At 46.7% G+C, this 19,227-nt stretch overlaps 1 pseudogene; it reads left to right on the top strand.

The window, feature by feature from the left end:
- Positions 1-940: 940 nt before the first annotated feature.
- The window catches only part of LOC122907390, a 43,775-nt pseudogene continuing 25,488 nt past the window's right edge, over positions 941-19,227 (top strand).

Raw genomic sequence — 19,227 nt, 5'->3', positions numbered from 1 at the left:
CATCTGTCAATAATTAATAGAAGAAGCAGATAGAAAAATGGCAAGTAAATAGACCTAAAAATCCATTCAACCTTCCTGACCTGTTTGGCACTGGAACACAAGGCCCAACAAATGCAGAATACCCAAGGACGCAGGAAATCCTCATTGAGATCAACCACATTCAAGCCCATTTTAAAACAAGGCTCAATAAATTTTTATTTTTTTATTTTTTTAAAAGATTTTATTTATTTATTTGACAGCGAGAGAGATCACAAGTAGGCAGAGAGGCAGGCAGAGAGAGGAGGGGAGCAGGCCCCCCGCTGAGCAGAGAGCCAGATGTGGGGCTCGATCCCAGGACCCTAGGATCATGACCTGAGCTGAAGGCAGAGGCTTTCACCCACTGAGCCACGCAGGCGCCCCTCAAGAATTTTTTAAAAAGCAGCTGAAGGGCACCTGGGCGGTACCCTCAGTGAAGTGCCCAACTCTTGGTTCTGGCTCAGGTCCTGATCCCAGGCTCTTGTGATTGAGCCCTGAGGCAAGCTCTGGGCTTGGTGCAGAGTCCACTAGGACTCTCTCTTCGCCCCGCCCTTCCCGCCTCCCCCACTCACGGGTGCTCTTTCTCCCCAACAAACAAATCTTTAACAAAAATGAACAATAGTTGAGAGTGGGAGGGGTGGGGAGAGAAGCGGCGGGAGGGAAGGTGCTCGGAGGCGCCCGAGATACTGCCTTCTCCACAGGCAGGGCTTGTTCAGCCGCAGCCGCCGCCTCCGCTGGACAGAGAAGCAGAGCGCCTGAGCTTAGGCGCGCGTCCGCGGGGAGACCTGGGCCCAGAGAGCCGCGCTAGCAGCGAGTAGCGCCTCGAGCGCCCTCTGAGCGCGCTGGATTTGGGGCCGCAGGGCCGCAGACCAGTCCAGGGAGGAGGCAAGGGCAGCTCCCAGGCGCCTCCCGGCGGACAGGAGGGATGTGCATGGAGATCCCCGCGGGACTGACGGAGCTGCAGCAGGGCTTCACAGTGGACAAGGCGAGGCACCAGCCTGCAGACCTGCTAGAGTTCGCTCTGCCGCACTTCACGCACCTGCAGCAGCAGAAAGAGGGCAAAGGCGCCCTGTCCTTTGGCCATGAGGGCGGGACTTTGGGGCGCGGGCACCCCGGCGGGGGCGGCACCCCCAGTAAGGGGGTCACTTCGCGGAGTAGCCAGGAGGCGGGGAACTTTAGCTTTCTTTTGGCAAGGAGGATTTTACCAAACAGCTCATACCTAGTCTTCAGAAAGTCAGAATTGCAGGTGCCACCAATGCCGCTTCTTACGCCTTGGCGCCTTAGGAATCCGTTGGGGGAGGGAGCTGAAGACAGTGGTTGAGAGAGAGGAAGGCTAATTTCCGGACAAGGGCCCCAGTGGCGCCTCTCCCATGCTGACCGCCAGGGGGCGAGCCCGCCCGCGCGAGACAAAGCCTTGGACACGTGACCACCAGCCAGCCCTCCCGCTTTACTGCGCTGGCCCTGGTGGCGGTTACAATGGGGCGGGGCTTGGGTGACAACCATAGGTAGGGAGCGCTTGGAGGAGAAAGCAGTGGCCACTGGAGGCGGGGGAGGTGACTGAGGGGTCCAGGTGGCAGGAGGGCCATGCCTTTGAGGCCCTTGGAGGGCGCACTCTGTGAGTCGGGGTTGGGGGTCCTGGTGTGGGAGGGCCTGGTGCCCCGGAGGGGATTGGGGATGCTTGGGGGCCAGGTCAGCCTCAGAGAGACCTAAGCTGGAGGAAGGGCCTGTGCCTCTGTGTCCCCCTTCCCTCCCCCACAGACCCCTGCACTTTCCTCCCCTCCCCTGGGCCCCACATCAAGATGCGCTGGCAAAGTTTGCAGCTGGAGCAGGCCCCCTACTCAAGGCCCTGGGCCTTGAGTGCTTTTTCCACCTGGAAGAACTGAGCATTAGAGAGGTCTGCCTCTTTCCAGCGGTGTGAGCCCATTAAGTTATTTCAACTCCCAGAGCCTCAAACTCCAGTTTGTCTGAAGAAATGAATGAGAGACTATGTTAGAAGGCTGTTAAACTGTAAACGATTGCTGCTTTTCTCAAGCCCTCTGTGGCAGCTGCACTGAACGTTTTACATAGGTCATCTCAACCCCAGAAATTAGGGTTCTCACTTTTACCCTGCCTGTGAGCAAATAGGCACTCTGAGGGAACAGCGACTTGCCCAAGGTCTCAGAGCAAGTGAGTGGTGGAACCAGGATTGAGTGCTAGGAGAGGCCGACTGCAAAGCCGACGCTTTTAACCACCAAGTCGCTGCTTTTGTCCTTATTTACATTATTAGAATTGTTGTAAATGCCTGGGTTATCATTTAGCTTGCCTGTGGGAATATGAATGTATACAAAGTGAGTTACAGAGCTCTAAAATTATCCCTGGAAAGATGAGAGGCCCTGACATCAATGTGCTTCCGATTAGGTATAGGTTTTCCCAGAAGTATGAAATTCTTTTTATTCCTGTGGAAAGGAACCAGAGCTGGTATTGCACAGTTCATTGATAGGTTCATGTACTAGGAAATTAAAATGGGAAGCAGAGTGAACTGCCGATGGTTATGGTCAATATTTCTCTAAAGGAAACTCCACAAAGAATGTCAGGTGCAGGGGAGATACTTACATAGTCAGTCATGTCAGGAACTTCCCTAGTAAGTAGTAATTTTAAGTCATTCATCTATTCTTTCATTCATTCATTCATTCATTCAGAATCATGGAATACTCACCATTTGCCAGGCTATGGAGATAATACAAACAAGACACAGTCCATTCTCTTAAGGAGCTCTAGGGTGTGTAGGGAGGCCGACTGATACCTGAGCACCATAAAACTTATCCTAAGTGCAGTGATTGAGAGATGCATGGGAGATATTTAAAAAACAAAAATCAAGGACACTTAGCCCAGGATGGTCAGGGAAGGCCTCCTGGAGAAGGTGTACAGGGGACCTGACAGAAAGAGTTCCTAGGGGTTAGTTGGAATGCAATTGTCTTAGAACACAGTCAGCATGATTATAATAATGTAGGCTTTCCCTGCGAAGGAGAACTCAGCTGTGGTCCAAGGAGAAGAGTGACTGTGACTCGCCCATCCTTGGAGATGACCAGGGCCACTTAGAAGAATGGTTTTGCTGTGTGGTTCTGCTCATAGATCAAGAATAAACCTGGCACATGCATGATTCATGTTATTTAAGTATAAAATGTCCCAGGATCCTTTTTATTTTTTTAAAATTATTATTATTTGTTAAGATTTATTTATTTGACAGAGAGTGAGAGAGAGCACAAGCAGGTGGAGAGCAGGAGAGGGAGAACAGACGCCCCACTGAGGAGGCAACCCAATGTGGGGCTCCATCCTAGATCCCAGAATCATGACCTGAGCCAAAGGAAAATACTTAACTCCCAGACACCCCCCAGGCACCTTTTTGAAATAGTTCATAGTTCCAGTGTGAGAGGAACACTAAGTCTGGCTGAGTAGGAACAGAAAGAAAAGTAAAGGAGGGAATGAAGCAGCTATACACTGTATTTGGAATCAAATCTTCTTTTATTTCTTTTTTAAGAGAACCCTTGGAGAGTGAAAGGATGCATTAGATCAGAGCATTTGGAAACAAATGAGCCTTTAAGAGACTTGAGCTCAAAAGGAAAATGTCTTGATTTGGATCAAGGAACCAGAGATTAGTTTCCCTGAAACACAGCCCTCAAGCGGGCTTGGGGAGAAAATTGATCAAGTCTTCAGGATGAACTGGGATGGGAAAGGAGAGAGGAAAAAAAAGATGATCAGACTTAAGTGAGTGACAAGAGGAAGAATTCCAGTCCAAAGCAGAAATCCCGGAGAAATCACTGGTGTCTACCAGCGAGGACATATTGTTTTGAAGGGATGACCGCGCCAACGTGTATCCTTTAATAAGGGAGTGTAACATGGTTTTTAGTGTCCTCTAGTGCTTTAAAAGCATTGTGAAATAAGGGGATTTTATGCATATGGAAGAAAAAATACCACCCAAAATATCCTTTTGAACTAATAATAGACTCGTATGTTTTAAAGTTCAGTTTAGCGCTCCGGAGGGACATGTGTGGCAGAAGTGCTGCCTCTGGGCCTGACATCTGGGTCCGACAGTGTTGCTCCCCAGGCAGGAAATTCCAGACCTGGTTTTTCTGTTACATAGGGTGCCCTTTCTTGTGGGAGACTCAAGGACAATCTCTCCCTCCCCTCCCCATTCCCCTTCTTTCTCACTTCCTCCTCCCGCTCCTCCATTCCTTTCCCCTTTCCCTCCTCTCCTCACCTCTTCTGCTTTAGATGGCTTGATGCTTCTCCACAAGCTCCTAAAACCATTACGGGCTCCTAAAACTGCGTGTTTGGAGATGGACCAGAAAGCAAAAGGTATGGAAAAAGTGAAAGCCACTGAGAAAGGCACCAGGTGGTTGACTGGCATCTGCCTTTGCCACACAAATATCACCATTTACCAAGAGAATAAGAGGAGGAGAATTTTTCCCTTCCTCCTGCATGTGCCACTGAAAATTGCTTCCTAGGCTTCACCTCTATTTTTCCCTGTAGATTCTGCCTTTGGAAGATTTGTAAGTGATCGGATGCACATAAAGTGTTTAATGTAGTTCCTGACACACAGTGAGCACTGGACGGGTGTTCACATCTGGATGATGATAGTGGTGGTGGTGGCAAGGCTGGTAGTGATGATGAGGATGATGGCAAACACCTAGTGGGAGATGCAGACAAATGACAGTCTCGTTTCTGTAGACTGGGTTTACTTTGAGCAGTGGCATTCAAGGTCAAAACTTGGGCTTGTCCAGTCTGAAAGATAGAACAAGTTTCAGAGACCATGAAGACTTTTGGCTTGTTTAGCCAGCTAGCACGACATCTGGGGATATCGCTAATGAGAGCAAGTGTCCTGCATGCCAGGGGTTTGGGTCCCCTCTTAGCCTTGGGCTCACTGCAGAACTCAACTCTTCTAGACCACCTCCCTCCACAAATTTGTTTAGCTCCTTGAGGACACCTTCCTTCTGTTCCTTTCTGTTCCCCTTCCTGTATTGGTTTTCTCTCTCACGCATGCATGCTCTCACTCTCTTTATTTTATTTTATTTATTTGACACAGAGAAAGAGATCACAAGTAAGCAAAGTGGCAGGCAGGGAGAGAGGGGGAAGCAGGCTCCCTGCTGAGCGGAGAGCCTGGTGTGGGGCTCTAGGACCCTGGCATCAGGGCAGAGGCTTAGCCCACTGAGCCACCCACGTGCTCCCCCTTTTTTTCTTCCTGTTAAAAATAATATGTGCTCTTAAAAAAAATTAAAGCAGAGGCACCAGGGTGGCTCAGTTGGGTAAGTGTCTGAGTTTTGATTTCTCTTGGGGTTGTGATTGTGATCTCATGGTTGTGAGCTCAAACTCCGCATGGGGCTGTACTGGGCATGAAGCCTGCTTGGGATTCTCTCTGCCTCTCTCCCTCTGGCCCTCCCACCTCTAAAAATAAATAAGTTAAAATTAAAAAAAAATCAGGCATATTCCTCTTCTTGCACAGACCATGCCAAATCCATTTCCTGAAAGTGACTGCCGTTCCAGTTTTGTATAACTGTGTATCTTTATAGACCTTTTCCTGGGGATCTATGGACATGTCTCTGTGTGTGCACACACAAACCACACATGCTAGGTTTTGTTTTCTTTACCAGTAAGATCTTCTGCATGACCACTTAGTATGTCTCAGAGGGTTTTCTGTATCAGGGCATGTAGAAGCACTTCCTCAATTTAAATTCAACCGGTGCCCTGTTATGGATGGCCATTTTCATTACTTCTGATTTGTTCTCACCAAAGGGGCTTCAACAAGTGTGTTCCTGCCTCTCTCTGCCTGCAGCATCCCCCTTTTCCTTTGGGGTTCCCTGCCTTACACCAGAGGCCTGGAGTAATTCAGAGTGCTCCTGGTAAGTAGGCATAACCCTGGATACTGACTTCCACGGAGAAAACAAGGTGTCTTGCATTTATGAGAAGGACTCTTTGATGATTGTCAAGTGCAGTGAAATCTGCTTTGGACCATAGCGTTTTGTGTTCACGTTTGGAAGGTTGCTGTAAGAGCCAGCTACTCCATGACCATTCACCACGAACAGTAGCACTAGTGCCCAGCATCAGCTGATAGCGCGTGCTTTCAGTGAGTGTGAGCGCTGCTGGAGCAAGGAGGTCTCGTTAATACTGAGTGAGTCAGTTGCTAAAAGTCTCTAATCACTTAGCCATCACTTTAGAAGCTACCACATTCAATTAATTGGCCTCGGTTAATTTTTTTAAATGGAATGCTTTTATTTTAAGTAATCTCTACACCTAGCGAAGGGCTGGAACACTCTGAGATCAAGAGGCATAGGCTTTACTGACTGAGCCAGCCACATGCCCCTAAAGTCTATTTTTTGGAGCAGTTTAGATTGATAGCAAACGAAATGAAAAGTACAGAGTTCCCATATACTCCCTTGTGCCCCCCACCAGGTTCCCCTTTTGTTAATATCTTTATTAGTGGGAGACATTTGTTAGAGGTGATGAGCCCATGTTGACTGTTATTATTAACTAACGTCCATATTTTTCTTTAGGGTTCACAATTGGGGGTGTGACATTCTCTGGGCGTTGACTAAGGTATGATGAGGTATATCCACCATTGTAGTGTCCTACAGACTTGTGTCACTGCCTTCACATCCCTCGTGCCCCACTCTCCATCCCTGCCTTCACCCCCTTGCTCCCCGGCCACCATTTTTCTCCCCCGTCTTCATAAGTTTTGCTTTTCCAGAATATCATGTAGTTGGAATCATACAACATGAAGTCCTTTTTTTAAAAGATTTTATTTATTTGTCAGAGAGAGAGAGAGAGAAAGAGAAAACATGTGTCGGGGGAGGGGCAGAGAGAAAGAGAGAAAGAGAAGCAGACTCCTGGCTGAGCAGGGGGCCCAATGCAAGGCTCCATCCTAGGACTCTGAGAACGTGACCTGAGCCGAAGGGAGACACTTAACCAACTGAGCTACCCAGGTGTCACTACTGTGAAGTCTCCTAAGGTTGGCTCCTTTCACTTAGCAAAATGTATTTAAGATTTCTCCATGTCTTTTCCTAGCTTGCTAGTTCATTACTTTTTATTTCTGAATAATACTCTTTTGTATGAATCCATAGCTTTTATAAACTGTTTTAATCACTTGTGTGATTTTTATAAAAGACTTTGCGCACAAAAATATGCATAAGTGAACTACTATTGAGTTAAAAGTAATAGTCAGATTTATAATACCTCAAATTTTTCATTTCAGAACATTTTTATCTTGGATTTATTCCTGGGAATATGGAATTTTTAATCATACTTAGGGAATTTTGTTTTTTTGTGCTTTATTCTTCCAGGGGAAATGGTATATGAGGACCAAATACAAATATTCCCAGCTGAATAATTGCCTTTCTTATGAAGTTCCTCAGTGACTGTACTGTGACTTCCCCTTTCTATCTATTTTCATGAAGTAAATTGAATTTCACAATATTAAGTGCTATGTGTCAGGTATTGAGCAGCCTAGGTTCTGGGGATTAGGAGGATAGGACGTTCTTTCTGTTTACTGTTGACTTTCTTTTCTTTTTTAAGCAAGGTATAATTCATATACCATTAAGTTTACCCTTTAAAAATTTACAATTGTGGTAAAATACACATAAGGTAAAATTTAGCATCTTCAAAAATAAAGATTTTATTTATATATTTGACAGAGAGAGAGGCAGAGAGAGAGGGAACACAAGCAAGGAGAGTGGGAGAGGGAGAAGCAGGCTTCCCAAGGAGAAGGGAGCCTGGCAGGGGGTTCAATCCCAGGATCCTGGGGTCATGACCTGAGCTGAAGGCAGACACCCAATGACTGAGCCACCCAGGTGCCCCTCATCTTTCTTTTAGATATTTATTTATTTATTTGAAAGAGAGTGGGATTGGGGAAGGGCAGAGAAGAGTCTTAAGCAGACTATTCATGGAGCCCGATGTGGGGCTGGATGCCGCAACCCTGGGATCACGACCTGAGCCAAAGCGAAGAGTCAGTTGCTGATCCAATTGTGCCACAAAGCACCCCTAAAATTTACTATCTTCTCCATTTTGAAGTGTGCAGCATCATAGTAGGTACATTCACACTGTGGTGCAACAAACACCTGGAACTCATCTCCTGAAAAGGAAACTCCCTACCCATTGAACAACTCCCTGTTCCCCAGCCCTGCTCCTGGCAGCCACCATTCAACTCTCTGTCTTTACGGAACTGATTATTCTTGGGACCATGTCCGTGGAATCCTACCATATTTGTCTATCTGTGACCGGTGGATTTCACTTCCATGATGTCCCCAAGGCCCATCCATGTCATAGAGCATTGGGTCTCCTTCCTGTGAAAGCCTGAGCAACACTCACATGTTGTTCATCCCTTCATCTGTCATAGGACACTTGGCTTCCCTTTACCTTCTGTTTTCTGTGAAGTATGCTGCTCTAAACATGGGCATGTGAATGTCTCCTTGAGAGCCTGCTTCCAGTTCTTTGAGGTAGGTAACCGGAAGTGTCATTGCTGCATAATATGCTAATTCTGCTCTCAGTGTTTGGAGAGCTCTCCCTGGGGCTTTCTAAAGCAGCTGCATGATTTCACATTCCTATCAGGAGTGCCCAGTGGTTCCAATTTCTTCACATCGTCATAAAATTGACCCCTTTAAAGCGTACCATCCATTGCTTTTTAGCATGTTCACAAGGTTGTGTAGCTGTCACCACTGTCTAATTCCAGAACATTTTCATCCCCCACAATAGAAATCCATATCCCCTAGCCATCACTCCCCAACACCCAGGCCCCCAGGCCCCCAGCACCACAGGGCTCCTTTCCATATCTATGGGTCGGACTGACCCTGCACTGTGTGTGGCCCCCTTCACTCAGCGTCATGGATTCGAGGGTCCTCTGCACCCTAGCATGCCACTGAGGATGTTCTTGAAAGGATTTCCCTCACTTTGAACTGATGATGTGAAATCCTTCCCCTCCAGAGACTGCGCCAGGGGTGCCTGGCATCACAGTTCTGGGCTCCGTACTCTCAGGGTCTTGCCTTTTGTCTTCCAGACCATGACTTGGTCTTTCGGATGGAACAGCTCTCTTCCTGTTTACTACATTCAAGATGAAAACCAGCGAGTTCTTCTGTACATCTGTGCTGACACTGCGTTCATCTACGATGTCTTCAAGAATACTCAGCACCATCTTCAGGTATGCAAGTTTTTGTTGTTGCTTTTTAAGATGTATTTAATTAATTAATTAATTTATTTAACAGAGCAAGCAAGAGAGAGCAATAGGGAGAAACAGACTCCCCTGCTCAGCGGGGAGCCTGACCTAGGGCTCGATCCCAGGATCCTGAGATCAAAGACTTAGCTGAAGGCAGACGCTTAACTGACTGAGCTGCCCAAGAGTCCCCAGACATATATTTTAATAAGGACCTTCCTTAAGTCAATGCCTAGGTCAAAAACATCACAGAGGGCTTCCCAAAAGTCTAGTCCATACTCAGGGATCCATGCCATGTAGGTGCAGAATTTTCTCTCTAGGTGTTGGAAACACACAAGCCCACAAGCAGCCCTTCTTGGAGCTTAGTTGAATGTGCAGCACTGAGTCCAGTGCTGATGGGAGGGAGGGGGGGAGTTTGTGTCTGCAGAGCGAGGAAGGAGCAGCAGGCAGAGGGACTGAGAAGTAGGGACCATGTCAGGCAGCTGTCCAGCCTCCTGCAGAGTCATGTGGCTGGGAGTGGCCTTGATTATCCATCCATCCATCCATCCATTCATTCCTTCATTCATTTATTCCATAGGTATTTATCAGAACCTCTTTGTTTCAGATTCTGGGCCTGTAGTCATGAAAAAAACATGGAGCTTATAGTCTCATAAATACCCAATTACAAATTACAACAAACACTCCAAAGGAAATGTGGACTGCTGCAGGAGAGAGATGAGGAGTGAGAGATGGCCCTCCAGTTGGTTGCACTGGCAAACATGCCCTTTGTGCCAAGATCTGACTGACTGAGGAGAATGAACCAACCAGGGGCAGTTTGGGGAGGAGCAGTCCAGACCCAGGGAGCTCCAGGTTTTCAGGCCTGCCCACGGGGTCCAGGAAGAAGGCTGGTATGACTGACACGAAATGAGCAAGGGAAGAGGAAGGAGGGAGGAAATGGGCTATTTCCTGGCAGGCAGCACTAGCATCTTGTTTCCAGAAGGTTCCTGAGTTACTGGGAAAGGATTGTGGGGTGATGGGAATGAAAGCAGGGAGACCAGCAGAGGGGCTTTTGCTCCAGATCTGCTCAGTGGCTTGGGTGGACACTGTTTAAGGGAGAGGAGGCCAGCAGGGCTTCAAGAGGGCTGGAGGTGGGGCAGAACCCCAACGTTTATTCCCTACCTGGGTTCACAGTTGGGCACATGCCTAGATTTGTAGGGAGCCCTTGTCCTTGTGGGGAGTGTGGCTTACCCTTCAGGGGTTTTGAGGGAAAGAAAATCGGAAAACCACTGATAATGGAGAAATGCCAGGGAAAGGCCATAGGAGTGGGATTTTCATCCTGATGAACCAGGAAGGGGAGCTTAGTTCTCTCTGTGGGGCTCCAGCCTCTCTGGCCATCCTGAATGTTTCAGAGCATTTTCTCTGCATTTCTGCAGGGCCATGCTAATGTGATCTCCTGCCTCTGCATCAGGGAAGACAGGCGGTGGATTGCCACTGCCGACAAAGGGCCCGACTGCCTGATAATCACATGGGACTCCTTCACAGGGTAGGTGTGGTGCAAGCCTCTTTTTCCCTGCTCTGTGTAGCGTGTCTGCAACAAATGAGAAATGCTGGTCTGGGCATGCAGAAGCCAGCGGTGGGATGCCGGGTGAGGGTGAAGTGGCCTGGGGTGACATTACCTTCATGAATTTCCCGCATTACAATTCTTGGCCTTTTAGGCCGAGAAAGTTGGTTTGGCGATGTCCCAGAGTAGATGAGGGAGGTTAACTCTAACACAGCTTGGAGGCCCAGAGCAGTGAAGTCATTTTCCCCATCTACCAAAAAAAAAAAAAAAAAAAAAAAAGAGGCTAATCATACCCACTGTTTTAGTTTCCTTGGGCTGCTCTAAGAAATTTCCACACCCTGATGTGCCTGAAGGGCTGAGCAGGTTAAAGCCTCTGCCTTTGGTTCAGGTCCTGACCCCAGAGTCCTGGGATCCAGCCCTGCATCTGTCTTTCTGCTCAGCAGGAATCCTGCTTTTTTTTCTCTCTCTCTCTCTGCCTGCTTCTCTGCTTACTTGTGTGATCTCTGTCCATCAAATAAATAAATAATATCTTTTAAAAAATTACCACATGCTGAGGGGCTTAAAATAACAGAAAGTTATTCCCTCACAGTTCATGAGTCTAGAAGTCTGAAATTAGGGTGCCCTAAGGAGTGGTTCCTTCTGGGGCTCTGAGGGAGAACCTGCTCCAGGCCTCTCTCCCAGCTGCTGGTGGTGGCTGGCAGCCCTTGATGTTCCTTGGCTGGTAGGCTAATCACTCTAGTCTCTGCCGCTGTCTTCACATGGTGTGTCTTCACTGTGTGTCTCATTGTGTGTGCCCTTCTATCAGTTCAGCAGTCCTTGGTTTTAGGATCTATCCTAATCCACCCTCATCTGGACTAATACATCTCAAGGACCCTATGCTCACATCCTGAGGCTCTGGGTGGACCTGACTTCTGAGGAGGCCCTCAACACACTGCACTTACCTTATGGGACTGTCATGAAGACCAGTAGCACACAGTACATGGCCCATGATAGATGTTCATGTGTGTTTTCTTTCTTCATTCCTGGTCCTAGAGGCAGAGTGCAGTGCTAGATTAATTCATAATATTGTAAGGCCCTGGTTGAGTTGTAGGGGTGGTGACATAGGGGTGGATGAGTCCTGTTGGGGATGAGTAGTAAGAAGTTGTTTAAAGCTCTTGGGTGTTCTGGTAAGTTAGGTTGAATGTTCTAAGATATAGGTCCCCCAGGTGACTGGTGATGTCCTAGGGCCCTGTTACTTAATCCTTGTCCTCATCTTACTAGATGTCTCAGTGGCATTTGACACTTGTCATTTCCTTGGCTTCTCTGATACCACGTCCCCTTGGTTTTCATCTGCCTTCTCAGACTCTGCTTCCTCTGGCCCAAGATGGTGAGGAGGATATAGTTGGTCCTTTTCTCCAGCCAGGAGGGAGCAGACCTGGGGTGGTAACCACACCATCTTCATCTCCCTAACCACCTCATAATTCCTCTTTTCATGGATGAGGAAGCTGCTGGAGAACATTCCACCTTGATGTTCCATGGATATCTCCTGCTAAAATGTCCCCAAGTCCTGTTACATCTCCTCCCAGAGGCCTTCTAAAGCCCACTCTGCTGGCCCTGCCCTCCCACTCCCACCTGGCCAGCCTCCTCCTCTGCAGCTTCACTCTGCAACCCAACCTCCAGGATGGTGATTTAGAATACACATAACATGACATTGGCCATCTTCACATTTTTAGAAAAGATTTATTTATCATTTATTTAAGACCAAGAGAGTGTGAGTGGGAGGAGGGCAGAGGGAGAGGGAGGCAGAATCCTCAAGCAGACTCCTCGCTGAGTGCGGAACCCAACATGGGGCTTGATCCCAGGACCCTCAGATCATGACCTGCACTGAAACCAAGAGCCAGAGGCTGTACCAACTGAGACACCCAGGCGCCCCATTGTAAAAATATATATTTTTTTAATTTAAAGATTTTATTATCTGCTGGAGGCAGAGGCTTTAACCCACTATGTCACCCAGGCGCCCCAAATTATGATTTTTAAATGTCTAATTTAGTGGCATTAATTACATTCACAATGCTGTGTGACCATCGGCACTATTTCCGGAACATTTTCATCACCCCAAACAGAAACTCTATGACAGTGAGCTCCCCATTCTCCTTCCTCTGTGCCCATCATCAACTTTCTGTCTCTATAGGTTTGCCTGTCGTCATTTTATGTCTGTGAATCATATGTGGCTTTTTATGTCTTGTTTTTCTCTCAGCATAATGTTTTCAGAGTTCTCCCGTGCTGTGGCATCAGTCAGTGCTTCCTTTGTTTTCAAGATTCAATCACATGGATATACTGATTCTGCTTATCTACTCATCTGTTGATTTTTAATAATCTTTTAATTGAAATCTAAGGTCTCCTTTGGCCACCATCTCCAATCTTCACCCTCTTCCTGGAGGTAGTCAATTTGGTGTGTTTCCTTCCAGAACATTTGCTGTTGTCCTAAATACAGATCCATGGACATCAGCGTGCAGCATCGTGTGGTTGTTTTCCACAGCATTTTGAGTGTGATCTTTTCACAAAGGCAAAATATGTTTGTGTTACTCCCCTGCTGAACACCCTTCAGAGGCTGCCTCTTGCCGATGTAGCCTGAGATAGAGGGAAAAACGCATTTTGCATCCTAGTCATGGGAGCTTGTCCCCCAGAAAGTGGAATTCCCCTTCCGTGTGCCTGGCTGTCACCTGTGGCTGTCACATGCTTCCAGCTGCAAGTAGTGGAATATCTGACTTACACATGAGGGAACGTTGTTCTATCCCGTGATAGAGTCCACAGGAGGAAGGGTGGGAGCCTCACATGTGTCTCTTCTCTGAAACTGTTGCTGATAGCTCCCTTCCCCAGGCGCGGCTGGCCCCCTAAAAAGGCTTTATTCCTTGCTTTTTTTCTTTTCTTTTCTTTTTTATAAGATTTTATTTATTTATTTGACAAAGTAGAGAGCACAAGTAGGCTGAGAGGCAGGCAGAAAGAGAGAGGTGGAAACAGACTCCCTGCTGAGCAGGGAGCCTGATGTGGGGCTCAATCTCAGGACACTGGGGTCACTACCCGAGCTGAAGGTTTAACTGACTGAGCCACCCAGGCGCCCCGCTTTGATTTTTCTCTTGCCTATAAAGCTGTCTCCCCGACTAGACTAGGGGTGACTCTGGCAGTGATTTTTTTTTCTTTATAATTGCAAAGTAAAATGCATCTTTGGTTAATGATTCAATATGTCAGTGTGAGTTTTATGATATAGTAAATGATGAATTTGGGACCCAGAAAAAAATTAGTTGGTTTTAGAATTAATATTCAGTTTATTAAAGTTATAAACTAAGAACCACAGTTTTCCCTTAAGTTTTTTTTTATTCAACTTATTAATCTTACTCCTTTTATAAATCTAGCAGATTTTTATAATTGCCTTTAAGGAGGTTTTGATTAATGTTTGGCCCAAATCACAGATTTGATTACTAATTCCTTTTAAAAATTTTTAAACCACACTTAGAAATTGAATATATTTGGTTTTATCTCTAAGTTCTTTAGTAGTCTGATTAAAAAATAAACCCTTCACCCATACTTAAAGAATTATTGTAAATCTAATAAATTAGACATAACTATGGCCAATCTTAAGTTCTATTAAGTATTCTAATACTGTTTATAAACCAATGTGATTTGAGTGTAAAATTACAAGTCTGAATCAATGACGGGCTTTAAATTAGAGTCACAAATTTAATCCATCAGAGGCTCTGATATGTTAAATTCTTTTAAACATCACCCATTCTGAAGCAAAATAAACAGATTCTCTTCCCACCAATATGCTTACAGAACAGGCCCAGGTGACATCACTGGCTCTCTGTTTTAATTCTGGAAAGCCACAGGGATAAGATGCTTTTCCCCACTAAGGACATCATGGTGTCATTCACAGCAATGTTAGGACTGTCTTTTCTCAAATGATTTTGGGGGCTAGTTCCCAGGGGGATGAAGCCTTCTCCAGTGACAGAGAACCAGCCAGGTCCTCAGCTGGGACACAGACTTGGTCCCAGAAAGTTGGGGCCGTGGAGTGACCTACAAGGCCTGCTGGTATTTCCTGTAACAAGAGCTCTGTAATGAAAAACAATGGGAAACCACCAGCCCATGGTCCTGGATCAGGACATCCTACCACCGGCCTTTGCTCCCCCGACCCCTGTGCTGCTGCTCACTCACATCACTCACATCCTTGCTTCTATTGTGTTTCTCTGGCTCACTTAGATATTTAAGTCTCTCATTTAATTCTGCATGTGACAAGGTTTTTCCTGCTTCTTAGGGTTATACAGTCCTGCCAGTGACACAGTATAGTAGTGAATGAGGGAAGGAAAAGTGAGTCCTTCCTTACCCAGACCCATCTCCAGAGTCACCCTTGTTTAGTTTAGAATCTGTTCCTCTAGACTCTTCTGTGCACAGAAATGTGTGCACTCTCTCCCTCATGCAGGATGAAGCTAACTACACTGTTTGGCAACTTGCTTTTTTCACAAAATTTTGGTCACCTTCCCACATCGGCCTCATTCTTTTTTTTTTTTTTTTTTTTTTTAGTTATTTTTCAGAGAAAGGGAGAGAGACAGCATCAGTTTGCAGAGTGACAGCCAGAGGGAGAGGGAGAAGTATGCTCTCCATCGAGCAGGGAGCCTGATACAAGACTTGATCCCACGACCTGAGCTGCAGGCAGCCTCTTAACCAACTGAGCCACCCAGGTGCCCCTGCCTCAATCTTTTTGCAAGTAGCTTAGTTTTCATTATATGGTTATGTCATAATGTTTTTTTAACAGTTCCCACATCCGTGGATATTTGTATTTTTGAGATTTTTTTGCCATTAAAGCAGTGGCATAATGGACATTATTTTTACATTTATCTCTGTTTAATTTTGCTATTCTTTTTCTGGGAAGAAAGCTATAGAAGAGCAATTGTTGAGTCCTAGGGTGTGTGCATTTAAAATTTTGACAGATGCAGCTAAGTTGCTGTCTAGAAAGACTGTGCTTATTTTCATTCCCACTTAGGTGGGAGGAAGCTTGTTTTCCTGAGAGCTGGGGTATTGTCCTAGGCATCTTTTTTTCTTATTTCCGTCCTTCGTGTCTGGCACAGAATCAGCATTCAATAGTGGGTGACAGTTGACTTCATGAAGAGAACAAACAGCATGTTTGCATAATGCTGAGTTAGTTTAATTGTTTTTTAAAATGAGGTAAAATTCACATAAGGTAAAATAGGCCATTGTGAAGCCTGCGATTCAGTGGCATTGAGCGTGTTTATAATGTTGTGCCATCACCGCTTGTATCCAGTTCCAACTGCTGTTTTAAAGTCATCTCTATGCCCAACGTGGGGCTGGAACCCACAAACCCGAGGTCAGGAGTCACATGCTCCACCAGCTGAGCCTGCTGTGTGCCCCTAGTACCAAAACCCCACAAGGAAAACCTAAAGCCCTCAGTCATCCCTCCCATTCCCCCTGACAGCCACTGACATGCCAGTCCATCCCTGTGGATTTTCTAATTCTGGACACTTCAATCAATGAGCTTGAACAACGTGTGGTCTTTGTGTCAGACTTCTCTACTTCATATGATGTTCTGGGGGGTCCACCCCTGATACAGCAGGGGTCTATGCTTCCTTCCTCTGTATGGCTGCATTGCAGTCTGTTGTATGGATGGACCACATTTGTTTCCTCCATAGCTTTTGAAGCGAGTCCCTCCAGGGAGCAAGGCAGACCTCCACAAATGGGTGTTCCCTGGTCCTGTTTTGCACCATTCCTGTGCACACAATATTGACAGCTGCCCAGAAGGCAATGGCATCGGGGCCATAGCCATCACCTGGGTTGCCAAATATCTGGGAACCATCTCTGATGCTGAAATCCAGATATGGGGCACGTGCAGGCGGCCTCAGTGGGCTGGCTGGCCTGTCAAGCGGTTCCTGGTGAGCAGTTCACGTGGTGATGTGATGCTCTCAGGGAAGGACTGGACCCCATGGCCCCTCATTGGGGGTTCTCTTTCTGGGGTTTAGCTCACGGTGCCATGTTCCCGAGCCAAAGTTACATGGCTACCATGAGAGGTGTCGGGTTTATCAACAGCCTTCAGGAACCTTCTCATTCTGCTCCATCAACTGTCATTCACAGGAAGTTTGCATCTGGAGGTGGACCTTAGCCATGGAAATGCCAGCATGTACCCGCAATCTCCTCAAAGAGTATGGTGTTCAGGTGAGCTCAGTTTGAGTGTGCAAAGCTAGTCTACAGTCACACCAAGCCCAGGTCCAAACCTACTTTTGGTTTTGCTGGCATTCAGTTATGGTACACTAGCACTTGTAAAAAAACAAAACAAAACAAAACAAAAACACTTCGGCCATATCCTTGATCTCATTTTACTCTTCTTGATAGTGAGCAATATTTTCTTGAGCATGTATTATGTGCCAGGTTCTGCTAAGTTTGTTACAGCAAGCATCTGACACAGTCAATGCAAACGTGCTGGGAAGGAGTTCTTTAGTAACACAATGGACTGCTACTGTTAAGTACTAGGTAATTTGTCTGAAGTCATGGGCCAGTGGCCTTTCCTGTTCTAGACATGCTCTTAACTGCTCCTGAGACCCAGAAATTATTAGTCTCAGTTTGCTTGAAGCGACTTGCCAAGGACAACCACCGAGTCTACTCTTCCATTCCGTATCGTCTTACTCATCCTTGCACCCTTTGCTCACCACATGGCTGCTTGGTCCCTACGATGTGCCAGACACTGTGCAAAGTGTTCACCTGGGTGCAGGACCCAGAACCCAGTCAGAGGTCCTGGGTGAATGGGCTCATCTGGGTACATGCCATGCTGCAGCTTCATGTCCACGTCTCTCCTTCTGGTCCCCCACCTTCCCTCTAGGTCTCCGCAAAAAAATTTTTGCAAAAAATTTCCTCACAGCTTTTATAAGCTGAGCTGATACAGTAGCCATAGTGAGTTTTTCTGTTGCTGCAAGAAACCACTCTGGGACTTTTTAGAGCTTTCATTGAATCTGTAGATTGTTTTGGGCAGTTGTCCTCTTTAACAATCCATGAGCACAGTGGCACTTGTGTGGCTCAGTGGGTTAAAGCCTCTGAGCTTCTGCTCAGGCCATGATCCTAGGGTCCTCGGATTGAGCCCTGCATCAGGCTCTCTGCTCAGTAGGGAGCCTGCTTCCCCCCACCTCCCACCTGCCTCTCTGCCTACTTGTGATCTCTGTCTGTCAAATAAATAAATAAAATCTTTAAAGCAAGTAAACAAACAAACAAACAAACAAACAAAAAAACAAAAGAATCCACGGGCACAGGCTGTCTTTCCATTCTCTTACATCTTCTTGAGTTTCCTTCAGCAGTGTCCTTTGCAGCAAACAAACCCTCCACTGAAAGTTTGTTCGTAGGTCTCTTTATGCTATCGTAAGTGGATTGGTGTTCTTCATTCCCTTTGTGGGTTTTCATTGCTAGTCTCTAGAAACACATCTGCTATGTGTAGGATTTTGTGTCATGAAACTTTGCTGAATACAAGTGGCTACTTGGATTTAAGTCAGTTAGAGTGAGATAAAACTAGAGATTCAGGGGCGCCTGGGTGTCTCCGTGGGTTAAGCTGCTGCCTTTGGCTCAGGTCATGATTCCAGGGTCCTGGGATCGGGCCCTACATCAGGCTCTCTGCTCAGTAGGGAACCTGCTTCCCCACTTTCTCTGTCTGCCTCTCTGACCACTATGTGATCTCTGTCTGTCAATTAAATAAATAAAATTTTAAAACAAAACAAAAACAAAGAAAACTGCAGATTCATTTCCTTGGCCTCACTACATTTCAAGTACTCCCCAGCCACCTGTGGCCAGTGGCTGCCTAGTTTGGCAGAGCAGATGAACCAATATTTCGGCGACAGAGGAATGTGCTGTGGACAGCGCTGCAAGGCCCCAAGTCTGGAAGGATTCTGCCATCTTCTGCCTGCTCTACATTCCTGCCCGCCCCACTGGACTGAGCCCTTCGATTTGTGCTTGAGTCACAAAGGGTGAGCAAGCTCTCAGCACAGCCCAGCTTTCTAGAAGGCTGGCTGTTTCATTTCTAGAGTGAACTGTCTCACACCTTCTCTTCATCCCTCCCCATCCCTTCCTCTTCCTCTTGGCTGATGACCTCTCTCATTTTGCGTTAAGAGAATGGGGGCCATCATATACAAACACTGGCCTGTTCTCCCTCTCAGCCTACAACCTGCTTCTTCCTCACCAGTGTCTCTTGCTCCTCTGTGTCTAATAGCGGCCAGTGCCCGAGATGCCTCTCCTCTGGGGCACCCGAGGCCCTCTCCTGCAATGATCCGCTCTCCCTCTCTCCGTGGCTATACTCTGAGCAGACACACATGTGTTTGATTCCCCTGTCTTTGAGGGACACCACTGATGGTGCATCACTCTCCAGCTCTGGCTCTCTGCACCTCTTCACAGTTACATGTCTCTGAGGTGCTGTCTGTGCCTGCTTTCTGACTTCATCATGACTCATTTACTCTTTTGTGCCCAAAATATTTGA

The sequence above is a fragment of the Neovison vison genome, chromosome 5 (genome assembly GCF_020171115.1).
Source record: "Neovison vison isolate M4711 chromosome 5, ASM_NN_V1, whole genome shotgun sequence".
NCBI classification, from domain to species: Eukaryota; Metazoa; Chordata; class Mammalia; order Carnivora; family Mustelidae; genus Neogale; species Neogale vison.
This window is presented reverse-complemented; position numbering and strand designations above follow the sequence as displayed.